This window comes from Phodopus roborovskii, unplaced genomic scaffold (assembly GCF_943737965.1).
Source record: "Phodopus roborovskii unplaced genomic scaffold, PHOROB, whole genome shotgun sequence".
Lineage (NCBI taxonomy): Eukaryota > Metazoa > Chordata > Mammalia > Rodentia > Cricetidae > Phodopus > Phodopus roborovskii.
The window spans coordinates 4,794,761-4,822,102 of NW_026125546.1; positions in this window are offsets into that span (position 1 = coordinate 4,794,761).

Below are 27,342 nucleotides of genomic sequence, written 5' to 3' on the forward strand. Positions count from 1 at the left end.
AAGGAAGGCCTTCTGTTAGTAGCTGGAGATTTCTCTTTTTGCTGAATGTTCCAGTTCACTTACTTAACAATAGGCCATCAAGTCCTATAGTTAGTCCTATAGAAAAATAATACAAACATCCATTCTCAATAGACCCTAATCCATCTGGAAACACATGTAATATCCTTTCCATTATGTTAAAAGCTATCCAACAAATTGGTCTGTCCAGTTATCGGGCTTTGAAGAACTTGCAGATTAATCAGTAGTATTGACTGAGGTGATTAAAAGTGATGTCCTGAATTAGCGACTTTTGTAAGGTGAGCATACAAAAAAGAATTGTTTGTGCATAAATTCACATAGTTAGCATGGATTTCATTTTTTTTTTAATCTATATACCCTGGAGCAAAGGATTGCGGCTGGTAAATTAATCAGTGGTGAAGAGTAAAATTACACAGTCTAAAGAATTCTACTTAACAACCCCCTCTCCTTATTGCCTCTTTGGTCTAATAGCAATAACGCTGAGAAGTGGATTGGTTGCTGTCACACCTCATGACAAGTGCTTCTTGGGCCTTGATTAGATGGTTGCCGGTCCTGCTATTCATTGTCTCAGACACTCATCTACTGAAGTGGTGAAATAATGACCACAATGCTGCCATTAATCTATAAATTGTGTTGTCTTAGGGAGAGAGAGAGAGAGAGAGAGAGAGAGAGAGAGAGAGAGAGAGAGAGAGAGAGAGAGAGAATTATAGAACTAGAAAGGGCTGGGATAGGGCAGTTGGTTCATTTGAGAAGCCCCTGATGCTGTTTGAAGAGTTTGCAGAGGGCAGACATCTCTATCCTTTCATTGTAAAACGTACCTTAGAATTCAGTGCTTGGTGCTGCCAACAGTGGTGATGTTTCTTCGTTCAGTCCCAAAGTCTCTTTTTCAACAGTTTATTCATGCAGGGCCCAGTGCGAAATAGGAAATAAAATAGCTATGATGACTGGGATTTTAAAAGCTAGTGAAGAAGGATGAAGAAATGTGAGCATGTGATCAAAGATAATGTATGTTGTAATAAGCCAAGTATAAGGGCTAGAGGAGTCTGGCCTAGGGGAGCAGGCAAAGACTGATAGGACAAGTGAGTTATAAACTGAGCATGAATCAAAAACAGGAGTTTTCCAGTGGTCAGCATTAGAGTGAGGGGAGGAGATTGGCAAAATGACTATGTAGAAAGGCAGAGCCATTTAAAGCTGTAATCTCAGTGCTTGGATGGCGGACAAAGGGCAGGGTGGTGAATTTGAAGCCATCCTCCAGGACAGAGTCTCAACTAACCTGAGCTCCTGCTTCGGGTGACATTTTCTAAGGGAGGCAGTACTTCTGTTTGCCTCGTCTACGCCGTAAGCCCTTTGTAGTATAGATGTTTTCTTCTCTGTATGGGTCAGCTAGTGAAAGTCCATGAGATGTGTGGACCTGGGCTGGATCTAGCTGGCTTGGGGGAAGACGTGTGGGCAAAGCCTTGCATCAGGGCTGGGGACCTGTCACGATGAGGCTCTGGTGAGGAGGAGGCATTGGTGAGGAGTCCAAGTGTTGACACAAAAAGTCCCACTTTAAACCCTCCTGCTTCGGAAGCCTGTCAGTTTGGGCAAGTTGCTGAAACTTTGTAATTCACATTCCACAGATCTCTGCCATGAATACAGACACACAAAACGTATTTCCTTATAGATTTATTCCAGTAGTTGAAAGGATTAGTGAAAGGACAGCACACCCTCAGTAATGTTGTCGTTGTTATTACTTCCCTTCCCTTCTGCCCCATCTGATTCCACAAGGCAGGAAAAATCGATGCCAAAATCTCATTCCCAGGCTTTGGTTTTGCCATCATGGTGGGAGACAGTCCCTGAGCTGCCGGATACACAGCTCTAGTTTAACACTCTTGGGTATGCGGTGCTCACTAATTTGAGGGACTATTGGAAACTCCAGATCTAATTGGTGCCTCATAAGGTATGTGTCTCTGAAAGCACAAAGCTGGAATAGGACTCTTCCCCGAGTGTGAGAGAAGGTGGGGAGAGTCCTTTGTGGGAGACACAATGGCTTCTGCTTTCAGATCAGAGCCTGTTTTCTCAGGACCATAGTTAATGCATTCTGTTTTTCTCTCCCCGAGCAAGGACAGCAAGCACAGACCTAAGCATACCATAATCGTGAAGTACTGATTGTTTAAGAGGCAGAAAGGTCAGGAAGATTCAGGAAGGGAGAACCACAGGCTAGGATGACTAATTCTGAATCCTGCTGGAAGATGAATAGGCTCTTATTTACTGGCCTCAACCCAGTGACTACCTACGGTAAGAGGCGTAAAGGTCTCCATTTTAAATGACCAGGCATCTACTGCTAATGACTGTATTCAGTTACAGTGCATGGGGCAGGTGTGCATTCCCCTCTCAGGATGTTTCCTGCTATTATCCAGATAGCCACTCTTGTTTTCCTTTTTTTTTGCCTTTTTTTCCTGCTAAAATCACAGAGCCTCAGAAAGCAGTAGCAGGCCATCGAGATGTGCTAATCAAATCTGAGAGACCTGAGCACCAATCTGAGCTCATCAGATGACTTAAGAGGGCCTCATTTAGGCAGGAACTGGAAAGTCCCCTTCTAAAGCTTTTGCAAAGTGAGAATAATCGTCATTAAATGCTATGGATTTCACAGGGAAAAATGGATTAGGGGCTTGTCACAGGAAAGATAATTAATGTGCTAGAGAGCAGTATAGGCAATAGAAAGAAAAATTTCCTTATAATACGAAAAGAAAAAAAAAAAAAGTACAACAGCCAGGGAGGATAATGATTAAATGTTAAGAAGCAATTCCTGCTGGCTTGATTTTTACAGCATAATTAAGTGACAGAGAGAGAGGCAGGATGGGAGAGGGACCTGTGCATACACACAAAAGAAAATAGCCAACACACACAGAGTATAATCTCGGGAGAAAGGTACAGCAACAATATTTTTTTTTATTTTTATTTTTATTTTTTGTTTATGAATATTTATTTTTCTCTCTGTGATCCAAAACTATTGCATCTTTTGCAAAAGTTAAATGTCCTTAAAACGTTTTGCCAAGGTGCCTCTCAATATATTCTTGATCACAATGTTGTCTTGGGTTGGGCAATTATTTGAAGTTGTTTTCTAAGTTCTTTGTGTGGTTAAAGAGCTCATGGACAGTCCTATTTCTCTTCTGTTTCTCCTGCCATGCTGCTTGGAGCTTTTGCTGGGAATGGTGTGATTTTCTGCCCTGAAGCCAGTGACTCTTTACCTCTTGTCTAATTCTCTCCTTTGAAAACAGTGGATTTGGCTTTTTGACAGAGAATCAAATGCCCACCCTTTGGATCTCAGGATTTTTTCCAACCCAAACATTTCATTCCTGTGAGATATATGTAATGACTTCAGAGTGAATACATAGCCAAAAGCCTATGGAAAAGCAATGCTGGAGAAGACAATCCATTTTCTGTGGGGCTGAATGTATCTTGGACATAAATGATTAGTAATTAGACCTCTTACTTATTTAATTATAATTCAACAGAAACTGGGAACTAGCAGGGAAGGGGAGCTTGACTTTTCTTAAGCGGGCATGGTGTTGGCAATACCCGCCCCATCATGAGATTGCACTGGACTCAGAATGGAGTTCTAGATTTCATTTCAATTGCATTCTGCCTAATTGAACGTGGCTATGAATTGCATAGGTCTACGTTAGACTCTCTCCTTCTCTTTGCAAAATTGGTACAATAGTATTGCTTGTGGTTTATTTGAGGAGATAAACACAGTGGAATGAGATGGCTATTATCCAGGATGTGTCCAATGCACTGGTGTGCCTAGGAGATGTTGCTTGGGGCTGTTTGAATTTTATGGAGAATGTGTGTTGAGGTTGCTGCTTTAAGACTCGGTGAGGAGACAGCTCTGTCAGGAAAATACATGCCGTGCAAACATGGGGGCCCATGTTTAAAACCCAGAACCCACATAAAAACAAAATTAAAATGAAATGACAACAACAAAGCAAAGCAAAACAAAATAAGACTAGTATTGGTGGAGTGTGCAGAAGCTACGAACAGGGTGACAGAGACATCTACTATCTTACTGCTGAGCTCCCGGACACTCCTTATCCAGATGACTCCTTGTCTCAAAAAACAAGATGCTTGGAAACTGTAACAGCATCTGAAATTGTCCTCTGACTTCCATATGTGTACCCTTATGTAAACACAGGCACACACACAGACACGCACACACACTCACTCTCTCTCACACTCACACACTCTTTCTCTCACACACACCCTTTCTCTCTCTCACACATACATACATGCTCTCTCTCACACACACACATACATACATGCTCTCTCTCACACACACATGCTCTCTCTCACACACACATACTTTGTCACACACACATACATGCTCTCACACATACATGTTCTCTTACACACATATATTCACACTCTCACATACTCATACTCTCTCACACACAGCATTCTTCCTCCCTCACACACACACACACACACACACACACACACAATCTCTCACACACTCTCTCTCTCACACATAACCCCCCTGCCCCCCCACCACACACAAATAATTACACAGGAAATCTCCCAGCTGGAGAGTTTGGAAGAGTCCTTTATGACCAACAGAATCTCCCAGAGAAACTCAAATGTTTTCATGGTACTCTCTGACTCCAAACCTTGGATTTTTAAATTACTATTTAACTTACTGCAGATATGTCTTAATTTTTTTCCTTAGTCTTTTACATTCAATTTAGGAATCTTATTACTGTATTAAAACATAGCATTTTAGCAATTGCTTTCAAGCAATTCTTTGAAACATAATTTATTAAAATAATTTAACTATTTTAAGCTGAATATATAAACCTAAAGTGGCTAAGTTTTTGAAAATCCCAAGGTTTCTAATTAAATATTTTGAAACTCAAGTTTTTCGTAAATGCTTTGATAATGTTTATAAACTTTCTAAAAGTCTCTTCTGCATTTGAATTAAAACAAGTTATTTAATTATATAACTTAAATGGAGATTGCAGGAATAATTCATTGGTTATTTCTATGTACCAGATTCTATTATGTGCTAGAATATAAACCTGCTAAATATATATCTTCCAGTATATAATTCCAAAATTAATAGTATAGCTTAAATATACTTATTCATCTGTATGCTTGTTTCTAATTCTCTAGGGAAAGTGACATTTCGATGGCTATCAGATGCCATATAGTTGTCTAGTGATATGTTCTTGTTCATATTTAATGGAGCAGCAGGTTGGATGAGTGACATTTACTGAGTTTTGGGATAACTAGAACTGTCCATGAGATCAACATCCAGCCTGAAAAATGGAAGTAATGTGTGTAACTTCCAAGAGAAGTACTTGACACAAATGACTCTGTGAGAACTGGATTCGTTCCCAATCTTTCTGTTTTCTCTTTTTCTGGTAGGTGCCAGGCTGGACCAAGAGCTTACCTCTAAGACCAAAGCCATGTTCCCAGAGAGTGAAGAGGAATGAGCTGGGACCCTTGGTCGCAATAGATATAGACTGAACTGCTTGTTTGCTGTGGTCTCTCAGGAAAAAAAAAAGTTGTTTATTTATTACATAATCAATTCTACATGTAATTAATTTTATTCTGAGCTGATATACCCACCAAAGGGGCTATTTTATCTTTTTAAAGAATGTTGGTGCCTATTTCTGTGTACTGGTCTGACTTTCATACCAAACATGTGAATGATTTAAATAACTGATTTCTTATCTCTTACATTTCTACTAGAAGCTTGAGCTTGACTGATATGGAGAGGACATGATGAATTCTACTTATTTTCAGTCTAAATAGACTTCCTGTTTTCTGCAGGCCCCTTGATTAAACTTACCCCATGATTTAATTTTAAAATGTAATTTGAAGCTGTAATCTCTCACCCAAGTGTTTCACTGCCTGGCAATACTGAAATTACAAATTTACTGACTCATTCTACTAAAAATTCTTCCTGTTTCTGATAATAATTTTTGTGGTAATCAAGTGACATTTCATTGTATTCTGAAGACTTATTTTTCTTTCAGATTCCTTGCTTTATTTCAAATGCATTGTTTCCTGGATGACCTCTTAATTCCCCTTTTGACATACCATGCTTTGGCCTTAGGTTTCCCAAGGGTACAAAACACAGTAGTGAGGTCTTAGAGCTGCTCTGTAAAGGAAAATCCGTCAAGGGCTCATCTATACTGAGGAAAGTGTGTGTCCCTTTTGCAATTCCAATCAGCACTCTCGTGTTAAAGCCCCTGAAAAGTCCTGCAGAAAGGAGATGTATTTAGCTTTAGGCTGCTATTAGCAAAAATTGAACTCAAATTTAATTTTAAGAAATAGTACAGAATTTGCAGAAACTTCTGGAGAATGTATCCTAGTGCTGGGGAACTTTCCTTAAGGTGCTGACTGCCTTGAGACACCCCTGAATCTCAGAACTTGGAAGATTGAGACAGAAAGATCCTGAATTTGAAGCTTGCCTAGGCTATGTAGGATAACCGTTTCAAAACAAACAAAGAAACAGACAAAGCAAAACAAAATAGAAACAAATGAAAACAAACAAACCAAGAATACCCTAGGAAAATTCAAACCACGAACTCCTAGGTGTATCCCCAAACTATTACTTCATTCTGTGAGCCTGCACTGCCTGGATTTCCCTTTGTTCCTTGTTGCTTTCCTCTGTGTTGTCTACACCATAATCTCTAAGGATTATGTTTAACTGGATTGAGACTCATTGTAGCATTCTATTTTCACCTAATTTCCTCCTTGAAATTACTTCTCCAAACAGGGATTGCTTCAAAAAAAGAAGTGATTAATCAATAGAGATGTGAAGTATAGAAATTAAGAAATGAAGAGAAAGGGTAAATAGGGAGAAAAAAGAGTGAGCTCAAAGACATATAGTAGACAGAGGACATGTAACCAAGCTATAGAATTATGGGTGCCAAGTCACACATGGGTAGGTGACTTAGACACTTTTGACTTCCCCCAAGGCAACTGGATATTTGAAACAGTGGTAGGGTGGTCAGATTCGCATTTTGGAAAGGTCACATTGGCTGCAGTTTGGAGGAGAGACTGGAGGAGTATCAGAGTCAATGGGAGGGGCATATGCAGGAAGAAGGAAGGGGGGTGCATAGAACAAGGCCTGGAGGTGTACCATCATTGATGGCTACAAAAGGGAGGAACCAATGGACAATGTTTGCTACGAAGTTGTCCCAAGAAACAGATAAGAGGAGATGAGCTGTCGGAGGCATGGGATTTAGATTTCATTGGTGTTTCTTCAAGGAGTTGAATGCAGAATTATTGCTATATGACTCACCATTTCTACTCATAGAAATGTGCTACAAAAACTTAAACACAGGTGCTAAAGAACAATAACTCTTCCTGGTAACAGAAAAAGGAACAACACCAATGTCTATCGGTGGATGAATGGATGAATACATTGGCATTCTCATCATGAGGTAAATTTATCAAGAGATTAATATTATTCAATCACCAATGAAATGAAATATTAGGACTTGCTGCAGTGTGAATGGACCTCAAAAATACATGAAATAAAAGAAGCCAGGCACAAAGGTCACAGAATATATGATTCTGTTACACTGAGAGATTTAGAACAAGTAAATCCATAAAGACAAAAAGAAAATAGTGTCTATTAGAAGCTGTGGGACAGTTCCAGACAATGACCGACTAATGACAATTAGGCTTCCTTTGTGAAAGATGGGAATGTTTTGAAACCAGAGATGATGGTTGTTCTATTATATTGTGAATATTCAAAAGCCACTGAATAACTAATTTTATATATTTTTATGTGTATGTTTGTGTGCCTGCAAAAATTTATATGCATCACATGTGTGCAGTAACTTGCTGAGGTCAGAAGAGGGCATCAGATCGATTGGAACTGGACTTACTGGAAGTTGTGAGTAAATTGTGCTGATTTTTTTTTAAAGCTAAAATCATTGGAAAGATTAAGTGGAAAACGGAAGTATAATGAGCGGCAAATCAGTGATAACTGATTAAGTAAAGCAAATGTTGAGAGACTTGCTTAAAAATAAGTCTCTGAAATAGCCTTTCACTATAAAGAGAAGGAAGGAGAAAAGATGGGTTTGTGCATTTGATGTCAAGAAGTTGAGGAAAACCCACATACAACATCTACTTTCTATAATTAATATGTAAAACCACCATGTGCTGTGTGTGTGGTGGGGGTCTTTGAAGAATGGGGTAAAGATTTAGGGAGCACTTTTATAAAATATCTAGCCAAATTCATTGGAGAAAGTGAAAAAGTAAATATTAAGATAGCTAGAGGCAGGTAAGTTTAGTTGCTATTTGCTTTTGAAGTTACAAAGAAACTGATCATTGTAATCTGTTTTTATTAGTGCCATCTTTTTAGCCCAGCTATGGTTGACTACTCAGGTGCAGAGAAGGAAAAAGTGTTGGATCATCTAGAAGTTAGGTTTTGCAGGATTCCAACAGTGAAAATGCAAGAAAGTTCAGATATTGACAAGTGTGCAATTAAAACAATAAATAATGAAATGAAGTTATCTCAGGAGAGAAATAAGGAAAGACAGTTGATTAAATGGGAGAAAACAGGGAGATCAATACTCTGAAAGTGCAGAGGAAGTTGAATAAAGGCCAAAGGATGCCTAATCCAGTTTACATTGCACACTAGCAATTGGGGGTGGGTAATGGAAGAACTAGTAATTTTTCCGTGAAACTGGTAAATGAGGTAATTACATAAACGAAGAGTTGAACTGAAAGAACATGGAAGAGGTCAAGAAACTGAGCAGTCGTTATGTTGGATGTGCAAGTGTGAGGTCTATGTGGATACTAAGAGCTGTCAAGCTTTCAACAGGACTAGGGTGATAATTATTTGGGTCAAAGTGCCTAAGTTTTCAATTAGTTAGAAGTGGGTGACAGAGTAAAGATGGAATGGTTAAAGGACAGTAAGGCCAAGTGGAGTGGCTCTGATGAACCCGATTTGAGAAAGCAGGTTGGGAAGATACTGAAGGAGGTAGCAGGGGACATTGAGAGTGTTAGCTGTGTAGGCACTAGACAGAACATGAGAAAAACAGTGGTGCATTGTTGTAGAAAAAAATAACACCAAGAAAGAGATAAAATTGAATTCAGGCAGGAAGGAGGAGGAAACCCTTGTAAGACAGGCCAAGTGCTTTGAGAGTGCACCAGACAGAAAGAAACTATCAGCAGCAGCAAAGGAACTTGCCCAAGTCTCCCATACCTTGGGAAATGAACTCAAGGCCTTGATTCCAGAGATCCTGGAAAGAAAGAGGTGGAATGCTTGAAGGGTTATAAAGAGAGAGGTGGGTTCTCAGAAATCAGAAGTTGCTGGTTCCCCACAAACCAGCCTTGTCTTGTGATTGGAAAAATCATCACAACAGGTGGGGCTTAAGAATAGAGCTTAGAGGCCCAGTGCATGCCTAGCATATGTAAGACTACTCAGTTTGAGTTCCAGTTCATGCCACTGTGTAGGCGAGCTTTTCTTTCTCAGCCACCAGTCTCCATCAACCACACAGAGTCTTATATTAATTCCAAATGCTTGGTCAAAGCTAAGGCTTGTTACTAGCTAACTCTTTAAATTCACACATATTCTGTATCTATGCTTTGTCACATGGCTTAGTACTTTTTCTCAGTATGCCATGCCCATCTTCCTTTTCTCTGTGTTTGCTCGAGACTCCTCTGACTCTGCCCTTCTTCCTCTCAATCTTAGTTTGGCTTTCCCACCTAGCTTTATTCTGTTCGGCTATTGGCCAGTTAGCGTCTTTATTAAACCAACCATAGCAACGTATATTCATATAGTGTAAAGGAATGTTCTACACTACTGCTCTGTTCAATGTCATCCAAAACTTCCCCATGTTATCCAAAGTCCATTCAGGCTTGTGTAGCTTCTGTGTCTGTCTGTCTGTTTGTCTGTATCCTGGGAACTGAACTGAGGGCTTTGTCCATGCTATGAAAGTACTTTGCCACTGAGTTACTTTCCATTCCCAACCTACTAACATTTCCTAAATTATAACACAGTTCCCTTCACTCACTGTGGTAGTGGCCAGCTGTTCTAAAAAAGATTTATGCCTACTGCTGTCTGGTTGTCGTAGACAGGCTTCCTCCAGAAGCTTATGGGTACAGGTAGATACACACTCTTTCTTTTCAGGTCTTTGTTCTGGTTCGTCTTCTCTGAACAACATACCTAGAGTAGCATTGCTTTCCCACTTAGTCATTGCCACTGTCTGCCAACCCTATTTGCTTATTTCTCCATTGTTTGTTTTCTCCACAGTAGGCAAAGCAAGAGAGCAGGGGTTTTCTTCATCCTGTGCCAACCCATCCACATCCTGAAGTACTTGTATGTTAGAAGGCACCGAAACTGGGCTGAGTTAGATAACTACATAGAGTACTTAGGATCTCTGGATACACAGCTAGGCTGTCCTCCATGAGGGTGACAGCATTCCAATTGCCTTGCTTTGTCTGTGAACTTTGACACTTACTCTATGGATCCTTTGTTTTCAACAGCTACTAACTCTCAAAGGACATCACTGTTGCTTTGTTGGGACACAGTACAGATGTATCTTGATATGAGTATGATCATCTGCATTTCTAGATGGCATCTTTTTGAAAGGTTGAGGGTCATGGAAGGACATAGAAAGTTAGTATGGACACAAGACAATCTTTTAATGCAGAGGATGGTCTGAGTTAAAGCAAATTTTTCTTGGTAGTTAATTTGGGTAAAACAAAACAAAACAACAACAACAAAAAAGAGAAAAACAAAACCCTGAACTCCAAATATTGGATTTTATGTAGGGAAATCTATATTTCTTCCAAAGGTGATTTTTCTATCTGTCTGGCAATCCTGAGGTGTGTTTTTTTTCTCCAGCCAGAGAGTCCTCTTCTCTTTTTAACCTCAAAAGAGCAGAGGGATTTGCGTGGCATTTTCAGTAGTTTGGAAACTGTATTTGTACATTTTCTGTTGTATAATCTGAGTACTGGTGAGTTCTGTCTGTTGCAAAACCAAGTGTGCCACAGGGTCTGAGCCTGTCCATGTCCCTCAGCTTGGGAGTGGAGAGCCAGGAATAAGAGAATATAAGCACAGAAAAGCAACAAAGCATTAACAAAGATGGAAAGTTTGCCTGTGGCAGAGAGAGACTGGAAGAGAGGCTCTGGACATGATGAGAGGCCAGTGCTGTACACTGCTTTTCCACAAGCCCTCCAAAAGGCTCACAGAAAGCATGAACTTTCCTGTAGACAGCAGCTTCACCGTGGGGGCTAATGGTCTTCCATCATCTGAAAAGCACATTGGAAAACAGCATTTCATTAAGGGAAAAGTGGTTTTGTTCTTGTGAGTGAATTGTTTTACACCTTTAGGAAATTTGGTGGGGTGTTTCTCCCTCCCCCACTTTTTTTTAGTTTAAATTAGAAACAATGTTATTTTACATATCAATCCCAGATTTCTCTCCTTTACATTCTCCCATACCTTTTCTGTTCCCTAGGGACGTTTGAAGCCTTCCCTGAGGGATCTTCAAAATCTGTCATATCATTTGGGACAGGGCCTAGGCCCTCCCCCATGTGTTTAGGCTGAGGGAGTATCCCTCTATGTGGAATGGGCTCTTAAAAGGATAAACACCATTCCGCTACCAGAGGCCCCATAGACTGTTCAGATCTCCTGACACCCTGGTTTGGACTTACACTGGTTTCTCAGCTATCAGTCTGGGGTCCATGAGCTCTGGTGGGGTATTTCTCAAGGCAATAGAAAATCTGGAGAAGAATGACTTCCAGGAGATGTTTTGATGAAAATAGATTAAGGTCTAAGATTTTTAAAGGAATGGACAAGAACATTTTGGGTCTTTGTGGGAAACCTATTTTATATTGATTAGGCAAACCAAATCAGACAAACAGATATACTTGTTCAATTTAATTTTCCAGGACACATCACCATAGTTTAAGGTGGTAGTGGTTCAGCGACCCAGAGACTTTCTGGGAATCTGGCTTGATCTGATTACTCAAGTCGTCCTTTGCAGTAGACAGACCTGTCTAGCCCAGGCCTAACATTTGCTTTGTTTGTTTTGTAATGTTATCTGTTCATGGGAAGGAAATTTCTGCCTAAATGGTGGGAGCAAATGTCTGAGGAAGACAGCATTATGATGACTAGTGTTTTCTGGTCTGCCAATTTGGGAGGGGGAATTATATGCTTTTTATGATACCTAAGTTGGGGGCATGATAATAACAAGGATGTAGGACATTGATGGGAGATGTCATTCTGTAAATGTGTTTCTCTTATTGGTTAATGAATAAAGCACTGTTGACAAATAGGAAGGCAAGATAGGTGGGACTAGGAGACAAGGAGGATTCTGGTAGATGTAGTAGGGGAGATTCAAGATGTCGGGACTTGAGAAGAAGGTCCGGACCCTCTTACCGGTAAGATAAGACCACGTGGAAATACTTAGATTAATAGAAACGGGTTACTATTTAAGACAGAGCTAGCCAATAAGAAACACTGATAACAGACCAACAGCTTTATATCTAATACAGAGTCTCTGAGTGTTATTTGCAGCTGTGGGTCCAGGCTGGTGGGAAAACTGCTTGTAACAGGGCATAGCACCAACTTCAGGGCATGAGATAGATACCCAACCCCACTGGATTCCTGCTTCTTATATATCTGTACAAGCAAAGGCCCCAGGAAGAACTTAGGCAGCTTTGTAGTTCTTTGAAGAAAGAGTAACATTGAAATGAGCAGAGGGTAGAGGAAGAAAGCAAGCAAATCACTTCAGAAAAGGAAACAGCAAGTAGATGGATTCAGCTGGCTCCAAGTTTACACGACATGAAAAACAAACAAACAAACAAACAAAAAACCAGAAGGAGGAGGAAAAAGCAAACAAAAACAAGATAGCAAGATAGGATTTTTCAGATTATTACAGATCTGAATTCCAGGTTAAAGACTGGGGTGAAGAACAGGTGGCCACGGGGATATCTTTGAGCGGGAACAAGATCAAGAGCCCATCATAACAAGCCCTGGATTTTCACATAGTGTTACAGAATAGATTTTAGCAGTGTATAAGTTTGTTCATAGGCCGATAAGACTGTAACTACGAAAGACAACACTGTCTCCTGAGCAATAGTTACACTTTTACACCTTAGATTGCTTCTTTTAATTAAGAATCAATTATTAGCAGATTTTTACTTGCAATTTTAATGGTTCAGCCTCAAGTCAAAATAAAAACAGAAGACCAAGAAACAACTAATTATCAAGACAAGTTTGCAAGTTAATATTGCACAAAATAGCCATGTTACAACACTTAATTAAACTTGAACTTCTGCTTTTAGGAAACTTTTTATATGCAATCAACCTGTCTCATTTACTCAATTTGGAGGTACAAAGTAAGACCATAGTTTACAAGTAGTGATTTGGTTTGACCCTGATTATTTCCTTGTATTTGAGAGTTATGTTTTGTTCTGTTTCTTTCAGATTGGCTTTCTGAACAAATAAAACAGAAAGGCTTGAGAACCAGGTGTGATTGTTGTCCCTTACTAGTGTAGGATGGAGTTCTTTAAATCCCAGGAGAGGTAAAAGGTAGAGCATCAAGATGACAGAGTTATCCTGCCCCTCCTGCTTTCTTTAACCTACTCCCTCCCCTCCCCTGCCCTCCCCTGCCCTCCCCTCTCCTCCCCTACCCTACCCTTCCCTCCCCTCCCCTGCCCTCCCCTGTCCTCTCCTGCCCTCCCCTGTCCTCTCCTGCCCTCCCCTGCCCTGCTCTCCCCTGCCCTGCCCTCCCCTGCCCTCCCCTCCCCTCCCCTTCCCTCCCCTCCCCTCTGCTTCTACTTTCCCCTCTTTTTACCTTCCCCTTTCCTTTCTCCTCTCCACCCTTCCTCTGAATCTTCCTTCTCCCTTTCCTCCTCCATCTCCTTCTCTTCTGTCCCCTTGCTTTCCTCCCCCTGACCTCCTTCCTCCTCCCTCCTCTTCATTTGCCTGTACACCCTCTTCCTCTGCGGTCCAGTTTTAGAACCCTGTGCTTGGTGCGATTGCTGTTATCTCAGAATCAATCTTTCAGTGTGTTGACATTGAACTTTACTGGCTTTTTGAATATTTTTTCAGAACTCGCCCATGGAACTGTTGGGAACTGCCCCCCAAAACCTGGATACGTAGGATGGAGGGAGAAGAAACTTTGCCCCCTTCCCCCCTCCGCTCTCTTTTTCTTCCCTCATCTCTGTTATCCCTTCTTTCTTCTCTCTCCTCTCCTCCCCTCCTTTTCTCTTTTTCCTCCGCTTTATCTTCACTTTGGGGAAAAGCTATCGTTTCTTATACAGTTTTATCCTGACACTCATGCTAAAATTGTGTTCCCCTCAATGCTTACAGCATTAGAGCTATAGTGTCATATTGCAGGGAGAGCACTTAGAAGGCCTGATAAGAGAATGACAGCTGCCCACCCCTGTCCTATTGCCCTCAGGTGGTCCCAGATGATGTGAGAAGGACCCATTTTGCTTCTGGCCTGAATTATGCTTTTAATTTTAGAACATGGTGGCCTGCACGGTTGTGGCCTGTGTGCTTCGGAGGTGGGGGCTGCGGAAGCACTTCCTTCAGGCTCTGGGCTCTTTAGTGAGAGATTCCATTTGTGTGAGTTTCTCAGTCTGACTCACCACCCTGGGAAGGCAGAGTTCAACCTTAAGGACTGAGGGAGCCCACTGCCTTAAGGATGCAATATCCACATTCAACAGAACGGCTGGGGAGGCTATGCTAGATTGGTGATTTTTTTTCTGCTTCCAGCCGCGTCATTTATGTTAAACATCCATTTCAGTGAACATGCAATCCTTCCCTCACAGATCCCTGGGACAGAGAAAAACACAAATTGGATTTTACAAGCTTTTGTGAAATGAAGGTCACCTGCACCTTCCACGTGAAGAGTAAGGATAGTTATTGTGTGATTAAAGTTCTGATCCATAGGGGGAGGAAACATCATTTGTGTGTCACGATTTTTCCTCCTCCTTAATTCTCAGCCCACTCACGTCAAAAATTAACAACAGGCAACATCAATCTCTTCTCAAAATATGTCATTCACATGTAACCTGGGGGGGGGGGTTCTCAGGTCTCAACAGCTGGTGCAAACAGGTGGTGTTGTTAGCTGGAACATCCATGTCTTAAAGTCAAAGACCCAGCTTGCTGGTTAGAAAGTGTAGTGCCTCAGACCAGGCCACTGTAACCACAGTGCCAGGAAGTGTGTCTGGGCCTACCCCTGTCTCTTCTTGACCATTCAGCTCTCCATCAGCTTAAGGCCTTCAGAGATCTGGAAGTGCATGTTGTACCTCGCTTCCTGATTGTATCTCTAGCACTGTCGCCTGCATCTGGTCATGCTTTAGTCATGCCATGATTGGTGCTAGATGGGCTACAACTCTCACATAGCTGGAACTATAGCCTCCTCTGTCCCTAAGGCCACTCCCAGATAAGGAAAGATGCCCTTCCCTGTGTGCTCTGTTCAGTTAATGGGTGGGCGTGGGACCGATTATTTTCCCCTGTGCTTGACAGGTTTTAGATATGTATAAAGAAGTTAACTTATATTTAACATTTTTTATTTGAGAAACTTTGATGTGTACTTCAATTTACTAGCTATCGCCTTTGAAACTCTTTGACATGTAGAAATTATCTGCTTGATTCATCATTGTCTTCTGCAGGGTGATTCATCTCAAAATGACATGGCATTTGCCTTTGAAATCAGTACTGTATTTATTTCATTGTTCTGAGCCTTCCCAAATAAATCTGTATTTTTGATAGAATAATTGCGAGAAAAATAATAATGTAGCAATGATTTTGTAGCCTATGGGTTATCTATAGTTCACTACTCCCTCAGCTTCAGTTTCACAAACTCTTCTGAGTAGCAAAAAGGAGCACATTCTGCCGAAGGAAATGTATGTGTCTTAGCACTGCGGCCATGGCCAGAAAGAGATCTGTGACAGTGAAAATGGAAAGAATTGGCAGTGTTATTTTGCTGATGGCTCTTCCCTCCTGACTCCTTTGATGAAGAAAAATAATAAAACAAACCTTTCATGTGGGGAAATAAAAATCCCCTGTGTGGAAAAGCGGGAGGCTAGGAAGAGCTGTGAAATCCTTCAATTTGTGCCTTGGGGTTTAAAGAAAATACGATTAGTAATATTCTTAATAAATGCTATGGACAATTCAAACAATATATATATTTTATTACTCTAATTTGTTTTTTCTTATACTTGGTACCCAGTTAGATGGCTATAAGTAAACGATCACCAATTTAAAATGGGATAATTTGAGTTAAAAATTGGAATATTGTTTCAAAGTCCTACTGGCAGCCACCATTATTTATCTAAGCTCAAAATACTGAAAGGAAAGACATAAACTTTCATTGAGTGCCCACCATTGATGTATGCTTTCAGATTGTTGACATGAACTGAGTCACTGACCCATTCCAATTGTTCCTTTGGTTTGGACCATTATCATGGGTAAGGAGAAATGTAACCTGATAATAGATTAGGTTATTAAGTCAATACCAATATTAAAATACTAGAAAGTGGTGTGAGCTTTGGGAGAGGGAAGAGGCTAAATGTCAGTTCTATCCTGCTTTATTGAGGAAATTACTAAGGTTCCACAACACGAAATAGCATGTATAATTTGTAATGTCAGTCCCAAGTAAGATTCAAACTCCAATTTTCCTTCATGGTATATGTGTGTGTGTGTGTGTGTGTGTGTGTGTGAGAGAGAGAGAGAGAGAGAGAGAGAGAGAGAGATAGAGAGACAGAGAGAGACAGAGAGAGACACAGAGAGAAACAGAGAGAGTGGCAGAGAGAGACAGAGACAAAGAGGCAGAGACAGACAGAGACAGAGGGAGAGATATTGTGTGAATATGTGTGTGTGTGTGTGTGTGTGTGTGTTATGTGTGCTTGCATTCTATCTGAGAGTAGCTCTCCCTAGCTGTTACTAGAGCTGGTTGGACCCACACATTAGTCTATATGTCAGGTTGTCTAGAATCAGAGCTCTATTTTCTTGTTCAAGACAGAACTCAGACAGTCTCCAAAGCCTCACCTTCTCCTGCTCTTATTATATTGGGCAGTTTCTTTCACTGGCTTACCTGCATGGAACTCACCAAGGCTGGCTGACCATAAGCCTTGGGTATCTGCTTCCCAGCACTGAGATTACAAGTGCACAGCACCAGGCTGGTGCTCAGGAGACTGAGCTCAGAACCTTGTGCTTGTGAAACAGGGCGCTTTAGTAGGGAGCTGATTCCTCTCCATTGGTTTTCTTCTTCAGAAACTTAAGCCTACTGACAAGGTTCTAATCTCAGGATTTCTCTTTGTTAGAGAAGCCTGTGATGGTAAGTAGCACCTTCCATGCTGGCATCTACAGGCCAGGTCCTAGAGATGTGCACAATCATATCCTTCTCAGAAGGGAATAATAATAATAATAATAAAAAAAAAAAAAAAAAAAAAAAAAAAAAAAAGGCCTGTATTCAGATGTCTGAAGATGGAGTTTCCTCTGGAAGGTCAAGGCAGATCTGAAGTGCCTAGGCAGCTCTCGGAGAAGATTAGTAAAGGGGAACTCCATGAGCTTGTCTCTGGAGGAACTCTGTGACAGACCTTCCTCCCCAGGCCTCCTCTTCAGTGGCTGGCAGCCCTGTGTGTATAGCTTAACCCTGGGTGGTTGGAGAGATAGGGAGGCTGCAGGCTTCTTCGAGTCCTGCTTCCAAATAAGAGTGAACGCAGACTCACTCTCTATACTTCTGCAGTCGAGAGGAGGAATTAGAGGGTGCCTTGCTTTCTGTGGTAGCTTCTCGAGATCTCAAGGGAAGGCCTCTCAGCGAGGAAGACCCTATTCTGAACTCCTAGCTCCCTACATTACTTTAAGCTAACGTGGCAGAGGTGGCTGGGAGGTGGCTACTGGCTCGGGGCCCTGAAACACTGAGTAATTCCAAGGATGGCTGGGACTGCAGGCGTCATTCCAGATGCTTCCACGTTGTCTTAACGTTAAAAAAGGGGGGGGGGGCAGAAAAAAAATATCCAGTATCCAGGCCAAATAGAGGGAGGCAGATCCTTGGCTCTGAAGCAAAACCCATCCCTTTTATGGAAGGACATTGCTGGAAAGTTCCACCACAGAGAAAAGCCAGGGATATCATTGTGTATTTTGCAGAAGCGGGGGGGGGGGGGGGGGAGGAGGAGTTGGAGTTAGGAGGTGATTGATTGGGTGGGAGGGGTTGAAGGGAGCCCTACTTATTTTCCTCAAATTTCTCTATTTTCATCATTCTTGACTTACAATGAGAGAGAGGAACTCATTGTCTGATCTCCTCCAATGAAACAGTTGACCACTTTTACAGAGCCCCCAGAGTTACAGAGTTACAGGACTTACATAGAAATGAAAAGCAAAGCAACAAACCCCAGAGTTTAGAAGGAACAAACCAAGATCTATTGCACAGCAACTCCTCTATATAATGACCCAGCATAGCCAACAAAATCTGGCCACTGTCACTGTCCTCTGGATGAGTGTTTATTTATTGGAGAAGAGGAAAGTACAATTAAAGGAGTGGGGTGGGGGGCTCGTGTCAAGATGTTATTGGAGTCAAGCAGATTGACTGCCTGAAGTGACAGACAGCCTGGCTGTATGGAGCACGGAGGTCAGTGGTTAGGTCAAACGCTCAAGAACATTCCAAGTACAGACTCAGAGCCTGGGTTTCATTTTAAAATTGAATTCCAGGTTTTAGCTCAATTTAAAGCTACTGTGAGGATTTGAGGAGAGAAATGGTTTGATCAAATTATTAGAGCAGTATGGGTTTATATTAATTAGGACAGACCACAGGGACCAGAGCGATGAGAGGATCAGCAAGAGAGGTAATTCACTAACCAAATAAGCTCAGGAGCCCAGAAGGTCTTCCTGAAATCGACAAATGAAAGCTACAGTGTTGCCTGACATTATAGACAGGAGATGGCTTTGCCCCCCTTCATTAATGTTATCTGATTTACTTACCTTGTTAGTTCTGGCAGACTTGGCTCATGAGTTTGATTAGTTCCCTTTCATCTGTCTATAAATGCCGACATGGCACCCTTTTGTTAATTTACATATGTGTTTATGTCCACAAGCTAAGCAAAAATGAAGAGCAGAATGTCCAGACCAAGGTTACTGAATTATTTTTCACCCTAGTTTGAAAAGCAGGAATTTGTGTTTTTCTCTTTTTCTCATCATCAGCCCTGGTCCTTTTGGGGTTTTCAGTCTGAAATGTGAATGTGCTTACCAGCTGGGAAAAACTTAACATTTTCTTCGTTTTGTCCCTTAGAAGGGGGGGGGGGAGGGAGAGACAGAGAAAGAGAGAGAGAGAGTAAGAAAGAAAGAGGCAGAGAAAGGGAGAGAGACAGAGAAAGAGACAGAGAGAGGGAGAGAGAGAGTTGGCAGCATTATTAAGCTTATTTATTTCTTCATTCCCCCCCCCAACTCCCTGGTTACAGGCTTTCTCCAGAGCCGTGAAAGACTTCTGGTCAGTTTTTAAAAGATTATTTTCCAAAGTGCTGCCTCTTGCCATAAAAAAAAAAAAAAAAAGAAAAAGAAAAGAAAATGCCACGTAGGTTACACAGGCTGAGAAAACCATGTTGGTTACATTTGCAGCTTTTTCTTTTTGTGGTTCTGGGTGGTACAGCCCAGTTGCCAACATTATCCATTCCTTCTTCTGGGAACAGCCTTAATTGTACTTGGCTTGGTTGACACACACAAAGGCCTCTGAAAAATATGAGGCTGATCCCTCTAGTGTTCCATTTTGAAGACTACAGTACAAAGTACAAAGTACTGGATGAAGGAACAGAGCGGTGAAGGGGAGTGGAGAGTGGCTGGGAAATCAGTCTGCCTTAAAATGACAATATTAAACTGACTTCTACAAAATGGCCTGTACTAGATGATGTTTCTAACCAAAGGGAATGCAGGCACTTTGCTACTGTTCTTGTACATATTGAAGGTATGCCATTGGTTAACATTTTGAGTGGGGGGGAATGTGTGGCCTTGAGACCTACCAGAATAAACAGTAAACAATTGAAATAACATTTGTCAGAGTTGCCAGGGAGGCTGTATTGTAAACTAGCCTTGTTTTCAGAAATGAGTTCACCATACTGGTTATCTGGCTGTATTCATAGTCATAGAAAGGGGAGACAAGATTTCATATACCTTTATATTTTTTCTATGATGCATCCTGATGTTGAATAAAAAAAAGGGTGTGCTATCTTCTTCATGTTTTTTTTTTTTTTTGACATTTTCTCCTCCATTCAGACATTCATTAAACAGATATTCTATTCCAGACACCAAAGACGTAAAAATGATAAGATAGAGTCACTTCCCTTGACAGACTGCATCAAACCACTGGAAGACAGACTCTTAGCAACAATAGAGATTTATAAATACTGCCTAGGACACAGGGGGAAAGGATATTAATTATTAAGGCTAGCTATCGAGGAAGATGAGGTATTTAAACTGTGGTTTGAAGTACGAACAGAAGTTAGAGTCCTCATTAACAACAATTCATGGTTTGATATCGTTGACTGATCTTTAGTCAATACCACTTTGGTCAGGTCCAATTTCAGGGAAATCTATGGCATGTGCCATGGGCAGCTAGCATTTTCTTTTTGTTTGTTTGCTGTTGATGCTGCTGCTGTGTATCCTTGTTGATACTGCTGTGCATCCTTGTTGATGAGGATGTGCATCCTTGTTGATACTGCTGTGCATCCTTGTTGAAGAGGATGTGCATCCTTGTTGATGATGCTGTGCATCCTTGTTGATCATGATGTGCATTCTCAGTGTTTTCTTCAGAGCAATTATGCTTTATTTCAATGTCCCTTACACTCCATGTGAAATAAAAAGAACCACATGGCAAAAAGACCAGCTTTCCATGAAATGAATATGAAATAAATGGGGTAGGTATTTGGACTGCTGCAGTAGCTCTGGGTTTAGTGTGAGGGGGCGATAGTGTCACAAGAGGGCCCTTGCTCCTAGGGGGAATGATAATGTCACAAGGGGGTGGGATAGAAGTGGGCTTTGTTGGTGGAAGTCAAGTTATTAGACACATTTTCACTTCAGTAATTTCGTTATGTGTATACTCTGGTAACATGGCTATTAAAATATGTTGTTGTTATAATCATAGGGAGCTACCAAAATACTGGAGTTAAGTCTTCTTAAAATAATAATATTATTATATTAACTGCCCTTAAAACATAGTTTTCATACTGTATTGATATTCACATTGAATCATAGCCTAATTTTGCATCCTGCAATTTAAGATCCTTAATGTGATTCTAGACTTTAAGACTCTGATTTGGTTTTGACAATACATGTACAAATTCAGAATCACACTGACTTTTTTTTTTTATAATGGAAGACAAAAGGGATGTGGATACAAAAGTGAGTGGATGTGGGGAAGGAATGGGAGTCATAGAGTAAAGGGAAATCATAATCAGGGTATGTTATGTAAGAAAAAAACTATTCTCAATAAAAGGAAAAATTATGAGGAATAGAATAAATATGAAAATTTCCATTTTAATCCTACATAGCAGAGTAATAACAATAAAATGTTTGGAGTGCTTTGAAAAGAAAACAAAAAAAAAAAAAAGAAAACAAAAGAATATGTTTCCTAACTTCTGAATTTCCTACGGTTCTGTTAGCCTTTACATGTAAAGGAGGCCTCATTAAAGTCCATTATCCTACTTTTATTGGTTACCTTTATTGTTTTGAATGACGTAAGACTGGAGCATCTATAAAATGCCTGTCTTACTGAACACTGGAAAGGGTGTTCAAGCAACATTTCCCTTCTGTGAAATAACAAGCAACAGCTTTTTTTTTTTTTGACCCATTGTAGGATGCACTCTGCAGTGCCCCCTACCTGCACTAATCTACATCACAATTTCTCATCTACTGGTCATGCTGTGCTGGGCACTTTGGGTACCAAAATCCTCTCTTGTAACTTTTCCTGAAAGATATAATTCCTTTGGAATCCACAGGATGCCTAACTTGAGGGGGAAGAAGAGAATAAGAAAAAGGTAGGAGAAAGGAATAAAATTAAATCTTGTCCTCCCTGATTTCATTTGTGCTTTGGTGTGTTACTAAATAAAGCATTTAAAAAGTTTTACTTCTAACTTGTTTTTCACTGTAATTCCATCTTATATGCAGAGACAAAAGATCAAATGATAAGAAGTATAGGATTCAGAGTTTTTTTTTCTCAATTTGTGAAATTGAGTTAACTATTAATTTTGCTTAAAGTGACAAGAGTCTCCAGCTACTCAAAGCTGTGTCTGAGCTTTAGTATTCGCAAAGACCAAACTTAACAATGAAAAACAAGTCAGTGTGTGATCCTGAATTAGTGACTATTAATTATTTACCAATCAATATTCTATTTATATACAAAGATGTGGTACCTTCAGTAGAGGACAGTCGAGTTTAAAAGTAAAAAATTAAATCAAAAGAAAAAGATGGGATAGAGAGAGTGGGGGAGGAGAGAGAGAGAGAGAAAGAGAGAGAGAGAGCTTCAGACTGAAAGTAATTTGCTGTGATGAAAAGGAATTAGAGAAGACTGAGGGGAGAAGACTTTGTCATGGATGAAGCAGAGAAGCCAGCAGACACTGTCAGTACCAGTAGGCAACCCTCCGTCTTTATTTGCTGTGGCACTATATTGTTAAATCTTGCTTGCTCTTTGATAGCTCACCTTAAGGGCTAAACTAAGAAATCCAATTACTTTTCTAGAAGCTGTAGTGATGACCAACTAAACTGTGGCCCCTGGGGACAGTATTTGTATCCTTTGACAGCAATTAATGAAACCAATAAATCAATTAGTTAAATTAAATTAAGGTCCACCCAGCTGTTTCCCAGCCTACCCATGTGTAACTAAATGTAATTATATAGGCATCCTGGACGTGAAACAGATACTGTTCCAGTGATCTCCATTGCCCTTATGTCCTAATGCCTGCTCCCACTTTATAAAATTATAGTTATTCTACCTTTGTCTCGACTCCATATTATATGAACTTTGCTTGGGGGAAAGTTCTTAATAAAGGGCAGTAGAAATAACTCTTTGTACCACTGAGTGATAATGGATTACACCCAGGACCCATTTCTTCTGTTTGATCCCTTCCCGGCTTTAATAGATCTCATTTTTCTTACAAAGTAATTGTTGAATCCATACCCATTTTGTATCCTATGGAAGATGGTTTTCTCTTCCTTGACAAGGCTGATTCTTCCCATGCCTGCCTTTTTCTCTAAGTTTAATGCAGTTCCTTTCCTCACTACCCTGGGCTCCTGTTGCCTAAACAATTACATGTTTCTCCTGCTTTATTCTCTCCCCTCTCCTCACACATCTGTGTCCCTCTTCTCTGGCCACTCCTCTACATATTGTTAATATCAATGTATCATAGCAATTGCCCTCATTGCTGGGCTCAATGAACCCTCCATTCTTTCTTGGACTTCTCTAGACCAGGACCCTGGTGAGCAAGCCATTTGTCTTGCCCTGCTTTCTTCATAGCCACTCAATTTCTCCTGATCATCTTTTTGCCTCTTTTGTTGGAGACAGATTTTGCACTCTGTAGCTCAGGGTGGCCTGGAACTCATGATAGGCCACACAGGTTGGCTTTGAACTAATGGTCCACCTATCAGCCTCCTAGCCTACTGTCCTCATTAATTCTCACTTATCAATATCTTCTGCAGAATCTTCACATATTTATTAATTGTCTTCATTTATGTCTTAAATATGAAAAATAAAGGAGATTGAGAGAAGGCACAGGTAAGTAATAGCTGTGATGGGGTTTAATAATAAGATCTCCTGCTACAAGGATAAATAAGGGGAGAGTATGGCTTAGCTTGGATGAACCAGAGAAGGGCAGCAGAGATGGCATGTGAGTTGAATGACTTGATCAAGAAAACAAACAGCATTTCCAGTATAGACAGAATTATGTAGATCCCAAAAGTCATGAGCATACAGTACAGTGGACTTTCAAGTCTTGTGATTTTGAATGTCTCTTGAAGACAATGTTGAAACAGTTGACCCATGAAACAATTAGATTGTGTGTGTTGAACCAAGTATCTTAGCTGACCCATTTCAGGTGAAAAGGTCTAAACTTTACAGCCCCACAATCTAATCTTATGAGTTGGAAAACATACTTGTGTATAATGAGGAGAATGGTTTGGAGAGAGGAAATTTAGAGGCTTATTTCAATGGTGTAGGACCTGAGTCAGGATACTGGTCATAGGAATTACTATTTGGCAGCTAAGGGATCTGAACTCATGCTTGTGCAGCATACTCTTTAAACACCAAGCCATCTCTTCAGCTCTGCAATTATTTATAATTGCAGGCAATGAATATCAAATTCATGTATTGTCATGCAATTGTACAAACATTTTAATTCTTCCTCACTGCCTTATTGTACTAATGGGAATAGAACTCCTGAATCCACATTCTTTGGTTACAAGTAATTTGCATGCATCAAGTGCTAACTGAGCTGACTTGAGTGAAGTGGTACCCAGCACCTCTGTACTGTGACCCTGGGACCAAGGAAGACCCCACCTCTAGAGGACAGGAGCTTGTGTCTGTGTGTTAGGGTCTGCATCTACGATAAGAGAAGTTTGAGTAGGCAGATCAGATGACTGTTTTCAGAGCTGCGTAAAGTTCAGGCTGCAAGCTGTTGAAACGGAATGCCTCTATTTTTGAGGAAAGTATGCAATCACAGAAATGTGTAACAAGTTCACTGGCCCTTTGAAAATTACGTGCAAAGCAAAATTAAGAATACTTGTCTGAAGAATGAGGTTCATGCTTCTTAGCCTTTCTTGCTGAAGCCCTGGGATTTGGGTTCTGAGGGGCTCTCAGTACTCTTTTATCTTACTCTTCCTGCCTCAGACACTCAGCTGAAAAACAAATTACATCTCCAACTGTGAAACTGGACTCACGTCATTCTCCTCCTTATAAGAAATGTCGAAATCCTCTTATTGACATCCTAGTCAACCTTCAGATGCTGAGCTGAAAGCCTTCTCCTTTTATGAAGTCTTCCTTGATTCATCCATCAACAGAGGGATGATGGCCCCTCTCTTCTTGTCACTTATATACCTTATAACTATTTCCTCATGACACTTATTACTTTCTTCTTTAAAAAAGGAGCTGTTTTGTCTCCCTTCTGAGACAGACTCTCCTTAAGTACTTAGGCTGGCTTTGAACTTGCAATTCTCTTGCCTCTGTCTCCCTGCTTGTGATATTATAGGCAGGCTCCACCATACCTCAGTTATTATTTTCTTCTTTGCATTTAGTTTTTATACAACTTATCTATTCTCTTTGTTTCTCCAAATGCCAGGGGCTAGGAGTTGTTCAGTTTTGTGTCCCCATAGAGTTTTCTGCAGATGTGGTGTTCTCAGGATAAGCTTGCCATGCTCTGGGTTGAGAAAGAAAGGACACCTGTCTCATTTTATCCTGCTTATATTTTCATAGCTCTTCTTTCCAAGTGAATGAGTCCTTTTCATACTTCCCCTTTTATTGCATCCAGTTCTCCCAAAGCTTCTTCTTGGCCAATTTTATCTTCTTTTAAAATTTTCCCTTGGGGATCAAGTTTTCCTTCTCTAGCATTTCAGTGACCTGGCTGTTGTTTTCTTTTGTTATTAGGCCACTCAACTTTTATACTGGTTTCATTTATTCTCAGGAGGAGAATTCCAGTGAAGTCTGGGATGCTTTTCAGATGCATCAACAGGAGCCATGGAATCATGGGAGAGAAAATGGCGTCTTGTGCTTGTGCTTCACACAACCATGCCCATCATTTCTACTTCACCCTACTTCCTTAGAAAAGATAGTCTTGGGAGTCACCATTAAAATATTTAAATTAACTGCAGCCACTGTAAGAGTTCCTTTTCTTTGCTGGAAGTGCAAAACCACACTTGTAAGTTGGGTGGAAAACAGACTTTACCCCCCTGCCCCCGCATGGACAGTTGTCTGCTGGGATTGGGGTTGGGGTAATGGGGTGGGGTACCATACTGTGCATAGAAGAGCAGCATCCTCTTCTGGCCAGAGCACTTTTGAGGCCCCAATAACCTGAGAGTGGAGAACCAACAAAGCTCTGAAAAATTCTTGGCTGACATTTCTATGCCAGGTTGGGAACTGAGGTTTCTAACATTCACATGTTAGACTCATTCCACAGGGGGTACCCTTTCCTTCTTTTGCGCCCAGGTCTTCTCTGTGAGGGATTTCTCTTGTTTGTAACCCCTTTTGGAACATTTCACTTGGCCAAGTTTTCATTGGTTCTATGTCAATGGATGTTGGCTCAAAGAGAGTCAGTCAGTTTGGCCTTCATCAGATACTGTATTAGAAACCAGCTCTGATGGTGTTTTGGGTGATTTGTATGTGACGGCCTCATTAGTGAGAACATCTCACATACTGATATCCTCTTGGGTTTTACAAACTCTTGGCTGGACTCCACAGCCAGCCATCATTAAATGAAATTTCCATCTGTAACAAATATGTGTGAAAATGAGTGTATCCTGTGTTTATTATAGAACGTAGTACTTGATATTTTCTTCTCCCCCACAAAGACCACATTGGCTCAACTTGCCTTCTACCTTGCATGTCTGCAGGCGAACTAGCTCTAAATTGCTAGCTATATCATAGTCTTCAAGAAATCTTGCAAAGCAACATGTTTTGGGGATATGAAAAGAAATATGGTGTGGGAGAATCGATTATAGACAGTCATCAGGCAATTGCACTGGCTTTTGTAAGAGTTAGAAATTGTCAAACTGCACCCATCCATTTGTAATTATTAGACACTTGCACTGCAGTGTTATGGCTAACAGGAAGGCCTTTCTTCTGCATGTGAAAACAGGAGAACTATGGAAAACATTTCCATAGAAATGGCAGCAAGAAGTTCCATTTGTGGGTATTTCCATGTGGTCCTCATGGCCTGACAGGTTCTTCGCTGGTACTTCAAAGACTTCCATTATTTTGATCATCTGGAATCAAAGAAAACACCCTGGTCATGTCAACATATTTCCTGTATGTCAAGTTGGTTTTTATTTAAGGCTTCTAAAATTAAGAGTGACACCCATTTTTCTCCTGTGTATTTATAACATCTGAACCAAGTCTGGTTTTATTAAAAAATGTCTTTGACTTCATGGAGAAGGTTAATATCTAGTAACCAATATCCACAATAGTTCTTCTGTCTAACCATAATAACTACATTCACTTACAGTTCTATATCCTAATTTCTTTATGATGAAGTAATTAGCATTAAACCATCCTTGAGCTTATTATGATTACAATGGCTGCTGTAATCATAGTTAGTCATAACCATAATTATCATCACAAATATAGTGGCTATTAAAGTAAATTTTAATAACTCACTCTATCATTAATG